This window comes from Sarcophilus harrisii, chromosome 4 (assembly GCF_902635505.1).
Source record: "Sarcophilus harrisii chromosome 4, mSarHar1.11, whole genome shotgun sequence".
Classification (NCBI taxonomy): Eukaryota; Metazoa; Chordata; class Mammalia; order Dasyuromorphia; family Dasyuridae; genus Sarcophilus; species Sarcophilus harrisii.
In genome coordinates, this window is record NC_045429.1 from 61,654,994 (window position 1) to 61,674,353 (window position 19,360).

Below are 19,360 nucleotides of genomic sequence, written 5' to 3' on the forward strand. Positions count from 1 at the left end.
GTAACTCAGCCCTTCCAGAAACCTCCTAAAGGGTTCATGATCAAAAGCAATAAGCTCAGAGCTCAGACAACTGTCTGTGAGATGGGTCACCTCACCGGATTTAAAAGATCTCTTTATTTTCAATTTTAATCTGATTATCCAATAATTAATAATTTAAAAAATTTTTATATTTAAATTATCTCAGAATTCCAAGGCAAAATTTAACATCGCAGGTATTCTCTAGAACATGTGTTTAATATCATGAAATGCAAGTCTTCTGAAGAATAAGGTTATATAAACATAATTCTTGTGCAACCTATCTCACAAGGAGAAAAGTATTTTGTAAATGTTAAAATGCTACAGAATTATTTACTACATATAGAAATTACAGCTCTGAAATAAGAGAACCTGAAGCTGAACTAACACCACTTTCAGCGACTTAAATCCCTCGGGCCTCTATTTGTTCATCTATAAAAATGAGTTGGCTAGATGAACAACCAAATCTTTTTCAGCTCTAATTTTATGACGCTAAGCCACAAAACCCAACATTTATACATTTTTTTCTTAGTAATACTATATGATTGTGAATCTTGGAATACCACAAAGCTGCAGATGACTCAAAGGAGATAATGGACTAAAGTAGGCTGAAGAACAAATTTCCCATAATTATCTATGTACAAGGAGAAGCATAATGGATTATCATTCAAAAGCGGTGTTGTAATCAAAGTGGATTAGTCATACATAAAGAAAATACATGTTGTTCAGTATGTGCTCTATTTCTATCACATTCTTATCTCTTCTGCGCCTTTTAAACTTCTTTAAGTCATTTATCTATTATCAGATTACTTTCTCTCCTTCTACTCTTCCTAAATCTTCAACTGGCCTTCTGACCTCACAAATCCAAGTATTAAATTTTTGAAGAGTATTTTTTCCCAAGTTAACAGGAAATTTCTCTGAAAACAACATCCCTGGTGTAGTTATATAGCTTATAGCTAAGAGTTATAAACATCACAATAATACCTTCACCAAATTCATGTGGATGTTCTAGAACAAGGACAAGGTTTGGACCTGTAATTTCACTGACATAGTGAAATTCCAGGTGAAGAAAATCCCTTTGACCAATGCTGGTCAGCATCTTACCTACAACTTGTAAGTTTCAGAGAATGGCCAAGAGCAGTGCTATCAACGTAAAATCAAAATGAGGTCTACTTATCTAAATATGAGGAACTCTACAGGCCAGATAGTGACTTATAATGATCTAATGTAATATTATCTGTATTTTATTGTATTTTTATTTATTTTGTTATGTATTTTAGGCTGCAATCTGGGAGTGTTGTGGATCCCTCATGGGTTGTTATGCTTGACATTTCTGGCCTAAAGGATTTGACAATTTGTCCAAGAACACAATATGTCTGAGGTGGGACCTGAACCTCATATTAAGTCTTCTTTGGTTTTGGGGTCAGCACTCTCTCCACCATGCCATATTTACTTTATATAAAAAGAAATTAGGACCCATAATACTCTCTTTTAAAGAGAAATCTAAGCATCCAAATGTCTTGAAAGGACTTGGGGAGGTGAGGGGGGAAAGACACCTCTATATTTCAAATTCAGTTAACATGAGCAAAACAATTATACTACAGGCTTGCTTTATGTGATAATTTATTTGGAATTGAAGACAAAAGTTTATACAATAACCTGAATAAAATCAAAATATAAATTGGTAAACAATGAAGCAAAAAGACAAAAGAAAACCACATCGGAGTATCACATTGCACTTTGGGGAGAAATATTTATCAAGTGTTTAAATTTTTGTTTGTTTTTGGTAATTAATTTAGCAAAACTTTATAAAATAACTACAATGTTCAAACTATGCTAGGCACTGGAAACAAAGATCAAACTGAAAAAAGACCTTTGCTAAATTAAGGAGAAAAGTGAGAGAATAACATGTAGGCAGTGAACATACACCAATTTAAAAAGGGAGAGTACAGTTAACAACTAGGGAGGAATCATGCAAAAGGAAGAGAGCTAGGTGGCTCAGTGGACAAGAGCATTGGACAAGAGCATCAGGCCAGGGATCAGAAAAACCTGAATTCAAAGCTGTCTTCAGACACTTACTAGCTACCTTGTGTGCCTCAGTACCTCTGCCAAAAAAAAAAAACAAAACAAAAAAAAAAACCCCATGGGGTCCTGAAAAGCAGAGCATAACTACTAAGCCTGAACAACAATATACAAGAGGCAACTCCTAGGTTGAACCTTGGAAAAAAGGAGGGATAAGAAGGCAAGCACTGGAGCGCTAAGGAATGGCTTGGGCGTACATACAGGAGTGCTTGCAGCTGGTTCAGACACCAAAGAACCAAGGTCACCCTCCCCATTCACGAACCAGTCACTTGTGGCTTGAACTTAGATGACTAAGAGAAGTGAAATGGATGATTCTGGGCAACACTGAGGTCAGTGGTCCTCACCAAAAAAAAAGGACAAACATGTTCCTTTTAGCCTGCATGCAGCAGCCTCCTTTACTAAGGTTTCTCCCACTAGATTATAAGGTCCTTGAGGGCAGGGACAGTCTGTTCTTTTTGTACACCCTGACCTTAAGCACAGTACACAGCACACAGTACATCCTTAATCAGAGTTTACTACTAATTCATTCTTTGTTACCATAAAAGGGCATAAAAAATTTATATTTTCTCCAATCAAACAGGATTAAAGATACTAACAGTCCTCATTACAACTCTGTAAAGTATGTGCTTTTATTACCTACTTATAAATGAGGAAATTGTTGGACTTAGCTTTTAACCTTAACAGTTGTGTACTGATAGGACATCATATCCAGATGACAAAGAAGTTTTATTAATTGCTATGTTTATTTTCTGGGGGAAATTTTGTTACAGTCATGGGCATATAGAAAGCATATGCACCTTAAGGAGTCACATTTTTGAGGAATTGGGTGTTTTCTTAGCTGAGCTATATGGGTTGATGAGTACAAAAGATTAGACTTCCAAAAGAAAACCACTGTTAATGAGGTGGGACAAAAAAGATCAAGTGAAAGATAAGTGATGGCAAAAAGCAAACTATCTAGAACACTCAAAGAACAAGTACGGCTAACTTTTGACTTTTTTTCCCCCTAAAGTTGAATATAGTAGTATCAACTTTAAGTAGAAATCTTTCTAAAATGAATCAACATAGTCCCCTTCCTGAAATAAGAGACTGAACTCATTTCTTCACAACAAAGACCTTTCAAATATTAGTTATTTTTTCTGTAATGGGGATAAATTAGAAGCCTTCTCAAAAGATCAGGGGTGAAAGCAAGGATGCTCATTATCACTACTATTATTCAATATTGTACAAGAAAGGTTAGCTACACCAACAGTAGAAAAAGAAACTGACAATTAAAAAAGGCAATAAGGGAACAAAATTATCACTCTTTGCAGATGATATGATGGCACATATAAAGAATGTCCTAATAAACTACCTGAAATCATTAATAACTTTAGCAAAGTTTCAGGATACAAAATAAGCTCACATAAATCATCAGCATTTTTATATTTTACCAAAAAAAGCCCAATAGCAAGAAATAGAGAAATTCTATTTAAATGACCATAAATATTTGCAAGTCTACTTTAAGACAAACCTAGGAACTATATGAACACAAATACTTTTCACACAAATAAAGTCGAGTCTAAACAGCTGGAAAAAATACCAATTGCTCATGAATAGATAAAGCCAATATGACAATTCTACCTAAATTATTCTATTTATTCAGTACCATTCCAATACTAAAAAATTAAAAAAAAATTACTTTATACAGCTAAAAAAAAAAAATTCATCTGGAAGAGCAAGAATACTAAGGGAATCAATTTTAAAATGTGAAGGAAGGTGGCATAGTGGATAAAGCATCAACCCTGAAGTCAGGAGGACCTGAGTTCAAATCTGATCTCAGACACTTAACACTTCCTAGCTGTGTGACCCTGAGCAAGTCACTTAAACCCAATTGCTTTAGCCAAAGGGGAAAAAAAAGTGAAGGAATGTGGTCTAGCAAAACCAGATCTCAACCTGTATTACAAAGCAGTTAATTTACCAAAACTATCTGATACTGGTTAAGAAATAAGAGTGGTGGACCAGTGGAATGAATTAGGCACACATTACAGAATAATAACCCTAGTAATCTATTATTTAACAAACCCAAAGATGCAAGCTTTTGGAACAAAAACTCATTATCTGACACCTCCACGCACCACCCCCCAAAATTGCTGGAAAAATGATAGTATGGCAGAAAATAGGTGTACAGATCTAAAATTATATTATAGAGCAGCAGTTACCAAAACCATTTGGTATTGGCTAAGGAATAGATTAGTTGATCAGTGGAATAGGTTAGGTTCAAGGGATAAAACAGTCAACAAATATAGGCAACCTAGTCTTTGACAAACCCAAAGACCCCAGCTTTTGGGATAAGAACTTACTGTTTGATAAAAATTGCTGGGAAAATTGGAAACTAATATGGCAGAAACTAGGCATTGATCCATACTTAACGCCGTACACCAAGATAAGGTCAAAATGGGTTCATGACCTAGGCATAAAGAATGAAATTATTAATAAATTAGAGGAACATAGGATAGTTTACCTCTCAGACCTGTGGAAGGGGAAGGTCTTTATGACCAAAGCAGAACTAGAGATCATTACTGATCACAAAATAGAAAATTTCGATTATACCAAACTGAAAAGTTTTTGTACAAACAAAACTAATGCAGACAAGATTAGAAGGGAAGCAATAAACTGGGAAAATATTTTTACAGTCAAAGGTTCTGATAAAGGCCTCATTTCCAAAATATATAGAGAATTAACTCTAATTTATAAAAAATCAAGCCATTCTCCAATTGAAAAATGGTCAAAGGATATGAACAGACAATTCTCAGATGAAGAAATTGAAACTATTTCTAGTCATATGAAAAGATGCTCCAAGTCATTATTAATCAGAGAAATGCAAATTAAGACAACTCTAAGATACCACTACACACCTGTCAGATTGGCTAAGATGACAGGAAAAAATAATGATGATTGTTGGAGGGGATGTGGGAAAACTGGGACATTGATGCATTGTTGGTGGAGTTGTGAACGAATCCAACCATTTTGGAGAGTAGTTTGGAACTATGCTCAAAAAGTTATCAAACTGTGCATACCCTTTGATCCAGCAGTGTTACTACTGGGATTATATCCCAAAGAGATTATAAAGAAGGGAAAGGGACCTGTATGTGCACGAATGTTTGTGGCAGCCCTTTTTGTAGTGGCTAGAAACTGGAAACTGAATGGATGTCCATCAGTTGGAGAATGGCTGAATAAATTGTGGTATATGAAAATTATGGAATATTACTGTTCTGTAAGAAATGACCCAACAGGATGATTTCAGAAAGGCCTGGAGAGACTTACACGAACTGATGCTGAGTGAAATGAGCAGGACCAGGAGATCATTATATACTTCAACAACAATACTATATGATGACCAGTTCTGATGGACCTGGCCATCCTCAGCAACGAGATCAACCAAATCATTTCTAATGGAGCAGTAATGAACTGAACTAGCTATACCCAGAAAAAGAACTCTGGGAGATGACTAAAAACCATTACATTGAATTCCCAATCCCTATATTTATGCACACCTGCATTTTTGATTTCCTTCACAAGCTAATTGTACAATATTTCAGAGTCTGATTCTTTTTGTACAGCAAAATAACGTTTTGGTCATGTATACTTATTGTGTATCTAATTTATATTTTAATATATTTAACATCTACTGGTCATCCTGCTCTAGGGGAGGGGGGGGGGGGGGGGGGGTAAGAGGTGAAAAATTGGAACAAGAGGTTTGGCAATTGTTAATGCTGTAAAGTTACCCATGCATATATCCTGTAAATAAAAGGCTATTAAATAAAAAAAAAAAAAAAAAAAAAAAAGAAAATAGGTGTAGAACATTTCATACCACTATGTACCTAGATAAGGTCAAAAATGGATATATGATTTACACATAAAGGATGACACTATAAGAAATTAGGAGAGATGCAATAGTATATTTGTCAGATCTATGGATAAAAGAATTTAGAACCAAAGAAAAAAGAGACAGCATTATACGATATAAAACACAGTATTTTGATTATATAAAATTAAATTTTTGCAAAAATAAAACCAAAGCAACAAAAATTAAAAGGAAAGCAGAAAGCTGGGGGAGAAATTATGTAACAGGAAAAATACAAGTCATTCCCAATTGATAAATATTCAAAAGATATAAACAAGCAGTTTTCAGATAAAGAAATGCAAATCATCTATAGTCATATGAAGAAATGCTCTAAATCACCATCAATTAGAAAAATGCAAATTAAAACAATTCTGACATACCATCTCACACCTATCAGATTGACTGATAAAAAGGAAAATGATAAATGTGGAAGGGATGTGGGAAAAGTAGGACATTAATTCACTGTTGATTGAGTCATGAACTTATCTAAACATTCTAGAGAACAATTTGGAAATATATCCAAGGGCTATAAAATTGTGCATACATATCATCCTTAGACCTATATCTCAAAGACATCCAAAAAGGGAAGGGAGGGAGATCAGAGGAAAGACCTATTTGTACAAAAATATTTATAGTGGCTTTTTGTAGTGTAGAATAGAAAGGCTTTTCTTGCATTCAAAATTCATCAATTCTTTCTCTGGAAGCAGAAAAGCATTTTTCATCATGAGTCCTTTGGAATTTTCTTCAATGTACTGATCAGAATAGCTAAGTTGGTTACATTAAAATATTGCTATTAGTACTTTTTTGGGTGGCTAAAAATTGAAAATCCAGAGGAAGCCTATCAATTAGGGAATAGCTGAATCAGCTGTGGTATATGATCATGATGAAACAAACATGAGTGGGATATAAGAAATGACAAGATGATTTCAGAAAAATCTGGAACTTACATGAACTGATGCAAAGTGAGCAGAACCAAGAGTATATTGTACACAGCAACAGAAGTACCATGTGATAAAGAATTGTGAATAACTAAGCAATTATCATTAATACAATGATCTAAGGCAATCTCAAAAGATTCATGATGAAACATCAGTCTCCAGAAAAAGAACTGATGTTGTCTGAATATAAACTGAAGCACACTATTTTTCACTTTCTTTTTTGTTGTTGTTGTGCTCAAATCTTCTTGTACAAAATGATTAATAAGGAAATGTTTTACATGATTGCAGATGTATAACCTATATCAGACTGTTTACCATCAAGGAAGGACAAAATTTGGAACTCAAGCAAAAAAAAAAAAAAAGGTTAAAAAACTTAACATATAATTGGGGGAAAAAAATAAAATGTTGCATAAAAAAAAAAAAAAAGAATCCCGATATAATCATAGTATTTGAATTTGTACTGTATGTCCACTGAGCTAGAATAGATGATCATATTTTATGTAATTTTAACTTCAAATACAAGTGACCACTTTAAGTATTCAATGTTTCACATTAGGACTCGGCTGTATTAGCTAGCATTTATATACCACTTGAAAGTTTGCTAAATGCTTCATAAATATTATCTCATTTTATCCTCACAACAACAATTAATTATGATCTACAAGCACAGCTATTATACAATGATGTCCCAAAAGTACTTGGATCCAGAATTGGATACTGCCTCTGTCACCAATCTAACTCTAACTATGGGAAAATCATGAACTAGAAGTCACTTTGTATTGTAAAATAAGTATAGACATACACTACCAATTTCAGTCGTACAGTGAAAGTCAAGATAAAATGTCAAAGTGTTTTGTAACTATTAAGCACTCACTACACAAATAAACTAGCACCATATACAGTCCTGGCTTCTAAACTCTTATGGGATAGGGAAGCAGATAAAGACTTGATAACATTGCCACAGAGCTATGAATAAGTTCCGAGTTAAAACTTGCGAGGCTCTCCTATGAATTTTAACATGAGCTTAAATTCAAGGATTTTAATGACAATCAATTTTCTCTATCCAAAGGCCTTCTTATTATTTCCTGGTTTAAGATTATATTCTAGAAAAATTTAAGATTATTGTAAATTATAATTGAAAACCTAAACATCCTGTTTTAAATCCTAAACCTTATTAATCTGGTATATTAGTTTTCCAATAAGTTGTCATTTATAAAGTAATATCCCATGATATAAAAACCAAATTAGAGGGAAAACAAAAGACATGACTAGTTTTCACAAGTGCTCTGATCCATTCTCTAAAGCACAGGTCTGAATATGGCTTTGCCTTGTTCCAAAAAGCTCTATTGTCTCTAAGATAAAATACAAGCCTTTCCCATTCCAGTACTAAACTATTTTTCCAGATTTATTTTATTCTGCTACACCTAATTCTATACATACCCTTCTTCCAAGCCACTTTCCCCATACACCTTTGTTCCCTTCTCCCCTTCCCTCCCCCTTCCCTTTCTCCTTATTTCCTCACCTCCCTTTGCCTACTTCTTAGCAATCCAAGCTTCCTCCTTCAAGGCTCAGCTCACTGTCTTCGTCCCTAACCTCTTACCTGCCAGTTAGTGCTCTTCCTTTCCCAATGCCAGAAATTCCTATGTATGCGCTTTGACTTTATACCAAATAGTTCATACCATTGCTTTCTTGTAAAATGGAAGTTCCTTGAGAGCAGATGCTTTCATTTTTGCCTTATCTTCCTAGAGCCCACTTTCCAAGGAGAATGCTTCCTGAACGGAAGTCCTTTAAATGACTCATTCTTTAATTACTACAATGCTTCAATAATTTGATAAGATCACAGATCTATAGATTCAGATTTCCTCTATCTCTGTACAGGATCCTAACCCAGTCTCCAAATTCTGAGTCAAAGAACAAATTTAAAAAAAAAAAAGTACACACACATACACAAATGAAAAAACAAAATTTTTATCAGTGCCAAAAATTTTAAATTTTCTTTCATATAATTTTACAAACACGCTTGGGATGACCCGAGTCAGGGAGCAATAGATTCAAGTGCTAGCTCTGACACATACTGGCTGAGTAATTCTGGACAGGTCACTTCGGGGATGCAATGTTGCAGGCAACTCTCTCAAATTGTAAATTGCAAAATCTGCTATAGAAATGGTTTCCTTATTGGAAGTTTCCTACACCAATGAAATCACAGGACTAGAAATAAACCAATTACTATTTTTGGGTATACTTAACAAGTAAATACAAATCTAACACAATTCAATTCAAACATTCGTCAAGCTAGTGTAAGCACTACAGTAGAAATGGTAATACAATCGAAAAAAAGGTAAGCATTTGATTGATAGGGGAAAAGAGACATTCAAACAAAATACACTTAGTACAGGAGAAAGAGCAAATAACCAAACTGTAAAGCACAATAGAATACCAAGGCAAAGACTTTGTAGTCTACCCTATCTATTGATAAGAGCTGACATTTTATAAAGCTTTTTGGACATTTGGAAAGTGATAAACCATGTGCACCATTTCACTCATTTATCAACATGACCTTTCAAAAGCACAGGTTTGACCATTCTTCTGTTCTATAAAGGCTAGAGGGCAGCTAGGTGGTACAGTGGAGAGAATATGGCTCTGGAGTCAGGAGGAATCTGAGTTCAAATCCTAACGCACACTTAAACTGCTTCCTAGCTTCATGACCCTAGCCAAGTCATTTAACCCCAGCTTCAGGGGTGGGGATCCCCCCCCCCACCGCCCCACACACCTGTGCTCACACAAAACAAGCTTATCTAGTGCAAACTCCCCACAGTGGCCATGCTTTAGTCTAAACAAATTACTTAAAACAAAGATCTAATCCTATCACTCTCATGTTCTAAAGCAGTCTGTGAATTCTTTTTCTTCTTTTATGACTTAAAGGGATAAAATACCACTTTTCTGTAGAATATCCAGCCACCTTTGCATCCAACCTACTGCCATTTCCTTACTCTTCCTTCTTCCCCCAATTTCACCAGCTTTCTTTTTTCAGTAATAGAAGCAGCCGCTACAGCATTACTAGACTGCCACCTCTCCTTCCAGGGCCCAGTTAACTCAGGGGCTGCTCCTTGGAAAAGCCTTTCCTGACTCATAAGTCAACTGAGCCCATTTTTCAATTTTGTGTTCTCGGTGCCTACCACTGTACGTAAGAGGTACCTGATTTTAAAATTTTCCAACTTTTTCTTTGAATTGGAGTATAGTAACAAGACTCAGGTTCAACTTGATGAATTCAGTCATGAAAATGATGAAAAAATGCTATCTAATCTTCAGAGAGACACTGATGAACTCTGCAGTGAACATTTTTTTCCACTTTATTTTTCTTACCTTTTTTTTTTTTTTGGCAATATGACTACTAAAAAAATTTTTTTTGCATACTTTAAAGGTATAATGAATGGATATCATCCTGCCTGCCTTCTCTGGAGAGAAAATTTTGAATTCAGAATAAAAAAAAAATAATTATACTACCATCTATTCTGATGGACATGGTTCTCTTCAACAATGAGGCGATTCAAACCAGTTCCAATTGTTCAGTGATCAAGAGAGCCATCTACACCCAAAGAAAGGACTGTGGGAACTTGAGTGTGGTTCACACAACATAGCATTCTCACTCTTTCTGTTATTCTTTGCTTGAATTTTCTTTCCCAATTTTTTTCCCCTTCTTAATCCGATTTTTCTTGTGTAGCAAGATAACTGTATAAATATGTATACATATAATGGATTTAACGTATTTTAACACATTTAACATATATTTTTACATATTTAACATGTATTGGACTACCTGCCATCTAGGATAGAGGGGAAGGGGAAGGAGGGGAACAGAAGGTTTTGCAAGGTTCAGTGCTGAAAATTAGCCATGCATGTTTTGTAAATAAAAAGCTTTAATTAATTAAATTAAATTTTAATTAAAATAAAATTAATTCATTCATTTAAAATAAATAAAAGTAATAAGTAAATGAATAAATTTTAGATCGCTCTTTAAACAGGTCTCTCCTAATCAAGAAACCCTATGGTATAAATACACTGGTTAAAAAAAAAATCTGTTTAGTATTCAAATAAGTAGTATATTTCTTTGATGTACAACAGATGAAGCACTGACTTGGACTTAGACCAGAGTTCAAATCCTGCATCAGATATTTGTACTCACTACTTCCAGGGAGCAAAATTATTTAACTTCTCTCCCAAGGCTGTTATAGGAATCCCATGAGAGGGGGCAGTAGCTAGGCGGTACAGTCAGTGAATATTGGATCTAATATCAGAAAGACCCAAGTTCAAATCCAGCCCCAGACACTGGTTGGGCAGATCACTTAATCCCGATTTCCTCAAAAACAAACAAAAAGAACCAAATGACAAATGGTAAGTGCTTTTAAAACTTCAGTGTTACTGAAATTGTAGCTATTATTACTAACAATCTATGACACAATTACAGAAGACTAAACTTCGGTGATAGCTTAAAGCTTATTTGTAAAAGATATCTTTTATAAAAACAAAGTTCACCCTGGTTTTCATTACATGATATAAATAACTCTAGGTAGTGTGTTGGGCTTGTGGTCAGAAAGGCCAGAATTCAAATACTACTTCAGACACTCCTTAACTGTGTAAGCCAAGGCAAATAATTTAAACTGTTTTATCAGTAAAATGGGGATAATAACAGCACCTACTACACAAGATGTTTGTGAGGATTAAATGAGAATATATTTGTAAAGTGATTTGGAAATTTAAAATTACTATAAAAATGCTTCCTACTACTATTAGAGAATATGTAAGGGACCTTAGAAATCATGTCCAAATCCTTTATAGTTGAAAGATGAGGCTTTGAAATTAGGCAATTTGTTCTCCTGCATTTCATGGATAACAAATAAGTTTCAAATCAAGACCGACTTGATGTTTATTCCTTAAGTGTCGTGCTAGTATATTTTATAACTCTTATTAGGTCTTTATACCACTAAACACTACTTCCTTTAAAAATGACAAAACAACAACTGTATCTGTTCAAGTTACCAAATTTGAAGAAAATTCTTCAAGGAGAGAGAGGTAAGAAGAAATTAAAAATTTTTACCCACTGCCTACAACATGTTTCTATAAGATAATTGAAAAAAAAAAAAAGTGTCCAAAAAGAATTAAGACTGCAGTAGAGTAACCAGAAAGGGGCCTAGATTATTCTAAAGTGATGTTTGAGATGCTTGATATAATTATATCCCATAAAGCAGCACTTTTTTTCTTCAGTTTTAATTATAGTGTTTCAGGCTCTATTCTAATTTCATAATGATGGCACCTAGAGATTTTAAAATGGCTGCTTCATAAGTTATTGTCTCAAAGATGCTCATTGCACTACTATAGAGAAATATATTTGGTTAGCACTTTGAGATATTTAGATAAAAGAAAGCCAAAGAAGTTCAAATTATTATTGTATTTATATTTAAAATCTCTCAAGCAAAACTGATCAAACTGATATATTGCTAAGAACAAACATCAAAAGAATGGTACTATGCTTAATTGCTTTATAACATTTTAAGTAATCTTTCAAAAATTATTAAGAGCATAAAACAATTATTTTAACATGACAAAAATGACCCTTTTAATTCAAACAATGAAAATCTGATCCAATCCTTTATTTGAGTCTAATGGCTATCATTTATTAATTCTTTAAAGAAAAGTACAAATGGGTAAAAAGTCACTGTCAACATCAAATTTAAATTGAGTTGAGTGAAGGGGCACCTAGAACATCAACGCTAGGTCCAGGGTTTCAATACACTATAATATCCAAATCTACATGCTAGAATTGGAGATGAGAAATTGAACAAACTATAAATCTATTTTTAACAAGCAATTACCCTTACAAATCCTACAATAAGGAAAATTCTTATTGGTGAGTCAATTCCTGCGCAGTTGGCAAGAATAAGAAACGACTAAATCCAAGCTTCCCACAAACTGATTCAGTTTGGGCTAATCTAAAGATTCAAGTCCAACTCACAGACAAGAAGCAGTATAATACATTGTGAAGTAGTCCTAAAACAGAAGTGGCAAATATGGGTTCAAATCCCACCTCAGTAACTTAACTATGGCTGGGGGGGGGGGGGGGGGGGGGGGGGGGCAAATCACTTACCTAACCCTTTAGTTTCTACACCTGTAAAATAGGAATAACAATACTTGTAGCATAACTAGCTCCATGAATTATTTTGAAGCAAGGTGTTTTGCAAAACAAAACAGAGTACCAGGTTAACCAAGAGGTACCAGGTCCCAAGAGCAATCATTTGTCAAAGTAACATTTTGTCAGACTCCATTATTTGCTTGCAAGAGACTGAGAAACAGGCATAATTGTTTAAACAGTAGCTAAACCTCATGGATCTCATAAAGAATGAGATGCACTACAGAATAATCCATTAGCTTAAGGAAAAAGCATATTTTGAGTTCTTACAGTTTAGCAGGTCCCAAAAAAGCAAACTTTGATACTATGAAAAACTTTCATTTTTATATTACATTTTTAAAATTCTGTGGACATAGTGAAATACTTTCAAGCAATACAAGTGATTGCATAATAAATGCAAATAAAAGATTTTGTAATAAATCATACAAACATGTATAATGTGAGTTTACAAAACTCCCACTTCCTGTAAGACTTAAACCTCTATGTGTTCTCATTCTATATACATAAACACATATAAATAAACTTTATCAAATAAAAATTTCTTAATAATGTACTTGCTAAGCAATAAAATAGACATTTAGAACAGCCATGGGCAAACTCAACAATCTTATCAAATCATACAAAATTCTTCATTTATTTATTTAATCATTTGGTTATTTTGCTAGGGCAATTGGGGTTAAGTGACTTGCCAAGGGTCACACAACCAGGAAGTGTTAAATGTACAAAACCAGATTTGAACTCAAATCCTCCTGATTTCAGGGCTGGTACTCTATCCACTGTGCCACCTGACTGCCCCTCAAAATTCATTTTCAATAAGGAACATGTCCCTAAATGTAAACTTATCTTAAGATAACCTATTCCTGTTCTTTCACATACATATGTCTGTTACCTGATATATTACCATGAAAAAAGAAAATTTGAATCAAGTTATGGAAAAAATTTATTAGGTGATAAGAAAATACCAGAGTTGGGAAAATGCTAAATGAAATAGTAAAAAAACAGCTTTGATATCAGTTACTTATTAAGATTACATGTATCAATTTTGTGAATACCAAAAAAGTATTTTCATGATGTGTCCACAAAATCAGCCAAGTTAGAAAAGGACCCAGAAGCAGAGAACTGTGGAAAAAAGAATTTATGATAAAACATAGTAAGAAGAATCCTTTTATGATGCTTGATCATTAGTCAGAACATCTGTTTTACAGTTAACAAATTGCATGGATAGAGTTGGGAAAATACTATCACCTTCCACTGCCTCAGTTTTCTCCTCTTTAAAATGAGAGACTACAAGGTCCTGAGGTCCCTTCCAGCCATATTCTAACTAATTTAAGATATAATGCTTTGAAAAGGTAAATCCGAACTCAAACTTATCATCATCTCCCCAAATAATATTGACTTGTGGAATAGGGGAGGACAAAAAGCACTGAAATTGATGTAAACCCTAAGGCATAATAGATCTAAACTGATTTAGTTTTTTCTAACTTTAGATTTTTTCTAATCATGATTCTGTATTCTATATACACTCAATATGGCAGCAATACCAATCTAAATCATAATTACTTTGCTTATTTAAGTGCAAATATAAAATTTTTACACAATTGGCTAGAGTTGTTCGTTACTTATTCAGTATCCTACAGTTCCTCACAATTAAATTCTGATGTGCTGCCTACCAAGAGCCAGAGTGGATAGTTGATAAAAAAAACTGTCTTAAATGAAAAGATACCTGGTTTCAAGTTCTGCCTGACACAGACTAGCTGTTATCAGGAGGGTTAATAATAACTTCTCATTGTCCCAAGAAACTAAGGCCTGAAGGAGCTGTAATCTTCATTGGTAGATAGAATTAGTAGTTTGATCAAAAAGTTAAAAAAAAAAAAAAAAAAATGACAATAAGATATGGATAGCAATATGCACTACTAGGACCTAGAATGAGTTGAAATACATTATGTGAAGGATTTGAGGGGAATTTATCACTTCTTTCAAATTTCACTCAACTGGCCTGAACAACAATTTCTAAAAATGAAAATAAAAAATACTCACTTGAAAAAAAAGATGTAGTTGTTTTGCAAAATCTTATTTACAACAGCAGGAACTAAATAAAAGTGTTCAATGAAAAAGTGAAAAAAAGAGTAAAAAAACTTTACCTTTGAAGATACAGAATGAAATATTTAGGCCACTCTCCAAAGGGCAATGAGCTATACTTTAAATTTCCCAAGACCATAGTTAGGTAGCTCAGTTTCAAAGCCAATACTCAATTGCTTATTCCCTAAACTGAATTCTTGTAAATGTTAATTATGGACACGCTGGGTAACAAATGCTGATTTAACTTTAAAAAACGAAAACCACTCTTTAGACATCAACTTTCAATGACAACAGGCCCCCATCCAATTCCGGTTGTTAGAATCCAGTAAGTGAAAGGTGTTAAGAATATAAATCTTGCTTTTAGGACAAAAATAAGCACTATTTGGGGTGAAAGACGCTAGAGCAATGTTTTCTTTTGATGTATTCAAGCTTTTTTTTTTTTTTTTAAACATTAGTGCCCACATCTGCAAACTCCAAACACAAAGTATCACAAGGATTGTTTTCTTTACCCCATAGATGGAATAAAATGGCTGAGCCACTAAGAAAAATCAAACATGGTGGAAACGGCAGGTAGAAGTGGGAATTTTTAGGAAGATGGCACTACAGGATAGTGCAAAAACTGTCACACTGCCATCTCAGTTTGCAAAATTCCTACTCAAAAAAAAAAAAAAAAAAAAAAAAAGACCTCATCGATCCAGAAACAGAAGAAACGAAGCACCCAAACTTCGAACCAACTCCCTAAGAAAAAAGCTGGCACCGAAAGACTCTGGGCCAAGTCCTGAAAAGCAAAACTACAACCCGGCGTCGGGAGCCAGGAGGGCACCAGTTGTATTCCTGGATCTGACCACATGTGCTTGGAGAAAGACTCCGTGCAGTCGCGTCTGGGGCTTCTCCTCGGGCAGATTTAAGGGCGATTCTTTGCCACAGGTCTCGGTACAAAGCCGCGTGGGACTGGGGTTCGGTCCTTTTTGTTGTGCACACGTGACCGTACGCTTCCAGTTGTCATTTTGGGACAGAAACAAGGTGGAGGTGGGCGCTCCAGGGGGTGCTCCCCAAGTTCACGGTCACACACGCAGTGGGAGGCTAAGGCAGAGACGCCTCCCCCCTTCCCCACCGCTCGGGGTCGGGCTAACTAAAACGCCGCCCCCCGCCCCCGGGATCTCGGGGCCCAGACCCAGGTCCCAGCAGGGAGCCCCAGAGGGAGGGGGGGGTAGCGATCGGGGCCCCCCGGGGAAGGGGCAGCCGTGAGGCGGCGGCTCCTCTCCGCGGCTGCGGGGCGGGGCATTGGCCGCGGGTCCGAGCAGCCCCCAGTCCTAATCAATCAATCACTCCGCCAAGGAGCGGTCGCTCCCCGCCGCCGCCGCCGCCGCCGCCGCCGCCGGGCGGGTCCGCAGACGCCCGCCCGAGGGCAGGGCGGAGCCCGGCCCAGCCTCCCCCCACCCCTACCCGGGCGGCGGAGCCACTCGAGGCCGGCGGAGGCCTGAGGCCTAGCGGCGGAGGCCCAGGCCGAGAGCGGAGCCTCCCCGCGCTTCCCGGCCGCGGCCCCCATTGTTCCCCTCGCCCGCGGCGGCCTCCTCCTCACTCACCGCGCCGGTCCGAGCGGCAGCGCCTCTCAGCTCCGGACCCCCGCGGCCCGCCGCCGCCGCCGCCGCCGTCACGGTCCCCGCCGCCGCCGCCCCCGCTGCCGCCGCCGCCGCCGCCTCGGACCCGGGCCGCCGGGCCACGGCCCCCGCCGCCGCCAGCGCCGCCTCCCAGCTCCCACCTGCTGCTGCCGAGGCCGCTCCGGCAGCAGGGGCCATCTTGTTAACCAGCCTCTTCCTCCCCCGCCTGCGCCGCCTGCGCCGCCGCCGCCGCCGCCGCCTCCCCGCCGCTCGGGGTCCTGGGCGCCTTCCTCTTCCTCCTCCTCCTCCTCTTCCTCCGGCTGCAGACGCCGCCGCTGCCCCTGCCCGCCGCGGCGGCTCTGGGCCGAGACCCCGCCGCGGCTCCTCCCCTTCCGAAGGGGAGGGAGGAGGAGGGAAGGGGAGGGCAGAGAGAAGGGAGGGGGAGGGGTGGCAAGGAGAGAGGAGGGAGGGGAGGGGCAGGAGAGCCGAGAGGAGAAGCGGGAGGAGGAGAGGAATAGGGGAAGGGGAAAAGAGGAGAGGAAGGAAAGAGGGGATGGGGAGGGCAGGAGAGAGGAACTAGAGAGGAGGGATGGAGGGGAGAAGGAAGGAAGGAAGAGGGAGAGAAGGGGAACAGGAAGAGTAGGGGAGGGGGAGGGAGGGAGGGAAGGAAAGAGAGAAGGGGAAAGGAGGAGGGGAGAGAGAAATAAAAGAAGCCCTGAGTCACCTGAGATCCCGGCCGCCCGCGCCTCGTCACCCTCAAACCCCCCGGGGCCAGGGAGCCGCCCCACCCCGAAGGTCCACCTTGACCTAAGGGTCCGGAGCGAAGTGGAAAATTGGGACGCGTGCGCTGACGTTTGTAAAGCTCGCCCCGGTTCTTCAACCAGCTGTCCGCCCCTCCTCCCCGGCTGCGCCCTCCGCCCCTCACCGGCTCTGGGCCCTGCGGACCCCCGACAGCCCCCCGCGTGCGCACCCGCACGGACCCCCCCGGCGCCGGCCCCCCTCCAAGCCCTGCTCCCGCCGGGCAGCCGCAGCGGAGGCCGGGCCGCCCGCGTCCCGGCGCCCGAGCCCTCGCCCCCTGCCCCGAGGCACATTACCGAGGCGGCCGGAGCGGTGGGGGATGGGCGCAGGGGAGGGCCGAGGGTGAGCGGGACGTCTCCGGGAAGACTGAGGCTGATATGTTGGAGCGCAAAGTTTAAAAAAACTCCTCGGCAAGAACTGAAGTAGGCGGCAGAATTCCTTGCCGGGACGCGGCGTGTTCCGGGCCCCGGAACCCTCGGGAAGCGCGCCCGGGCCCTGCCGGCCGGCGACGCCAGCCCTCCGACCGGGCACTTCAACCGCTGTCCCTCGGTCTGTGCCGCGGCGGGAGCGAGCTGCCGAGGCCGAGGGAGCAAAGCCCCGCCGGAAAGGCGCAGTCCTGCGGAGGGGGAACCCAGGGCCCGGACAGACGCAAACGCCCCGCTCCTCCACCGGCCGGTCCCGGGGACCTTTCGGCGCCCCTCGCCCCAGGGGCCGCACCTTTCTCGGGGGCGAGCGGGGGCTCCCCACCGGCCGCAGCGCCCGCGGGGCCTCCGCCCCCGGCCAGGGACAACATCAATCCCTCGCTCCCGGGGAACCTTCCATAACCGAAGGCTTCCGCCGCGGTTGCTAGGCCAACAGGCCGACTCTCCCGAGCTAGGGAAAGCGAGTCTTTCGCCCAGCTTCTCTTGAAAACCGCGCAGGGGATCAAAAGAAATTAAACCAGCTAACAAAGTCGGGCCCACCCCACAGACTTTTTAAACTTAAATTTTAAATGTAAAATAAACACTTAAAAAATTAAACTTAAATGTGTTTTCCAGTTGCTCTCCTTTGAAACGTGCCATTAAAATTCGCTCCGTTTAATCGTGGAGGGGTTTCCCCGAATTCCCCAAATTTTCACGATGCGCGCAGCCTTTTGTAACGCGCTCCTGTTAAATCCGACGCCTTGCAGGATTGCAAATATTACATCCATGGCGAGTGCTGTTCAGTCTTGACCCAAAATCGGCAAGAGTCAAAGTTTCTAAGTGAAAAATTACTTTTTTTTTATTTTTATTTAAAACTGGGCTAGATTAGAAATGACAAAGCCTAATCTGGTGGAATTATTTTTCACTGAGCACATTGCATTTTTTTTTTTTTGCATCCTGAATTAACTAATTTTTTTTTAAAGTGTACTATTAAGTACAAAATGTTGTACTATTAAGAATATCAAGCTGACAGTTGAAACTGGTCTTTCTGCAAGGTTGATTATTGCAATTTTGCTCTCTGTGCTTTAACCTCTCCTTCAGGCAGGTTTGGCAGGATGGATACAAGAGCAGCTTGGGAGGAAATGATGGCAGTATTTATAACAAAAAATAATCCTGCAATGTCTAGTTCCATACGCTGGCTCTCTGAGAAAGCCAGGGTTATGAGATTCATGGGAGAATTCGTCCCAAATGATTTAGTTTATTAAGAAGGAAAAAAAATATGGCCGAGACATAGATTATACAGGGTTTTATTCCCAGATTTATTACTCAATCTAAGAAATATGGCTTGTACATGCATTTCTCTTTTCCAGATTTGTCCT

General features: G+C 39.1%; 1 protein-coding gene across 4 annotated transcripts in view; it reads right to left on the bottom strand.

Moving 5' to 3' along the window:
• Positions 1 to 17,011, bottom strand: part of RC3H1 (ring finger and CCCH-type domains 1) — a 71,183-nt gene extending 54,172 nt beyond the window's left edge. For 3 of the 4 annotated variants that reach the window (XM_031936921.1, XM_031936920.1, XM_031936918.1), the window contains exon 1: positions 16,768 to 16,853. The gene's annotated coding sequence lies outside the window, so the exon portion shown is untranslated. Of the gene's footprint in view, positions 1 to 16,767; positions 16,854 to 16,943 lie in introns of those variants that run through there. The other variant, XM_031936919.1, reaches the window with a different exon arrangement.
• Positions 17,012 to 19,360: the final 2,349 nt, after the last annotated feature.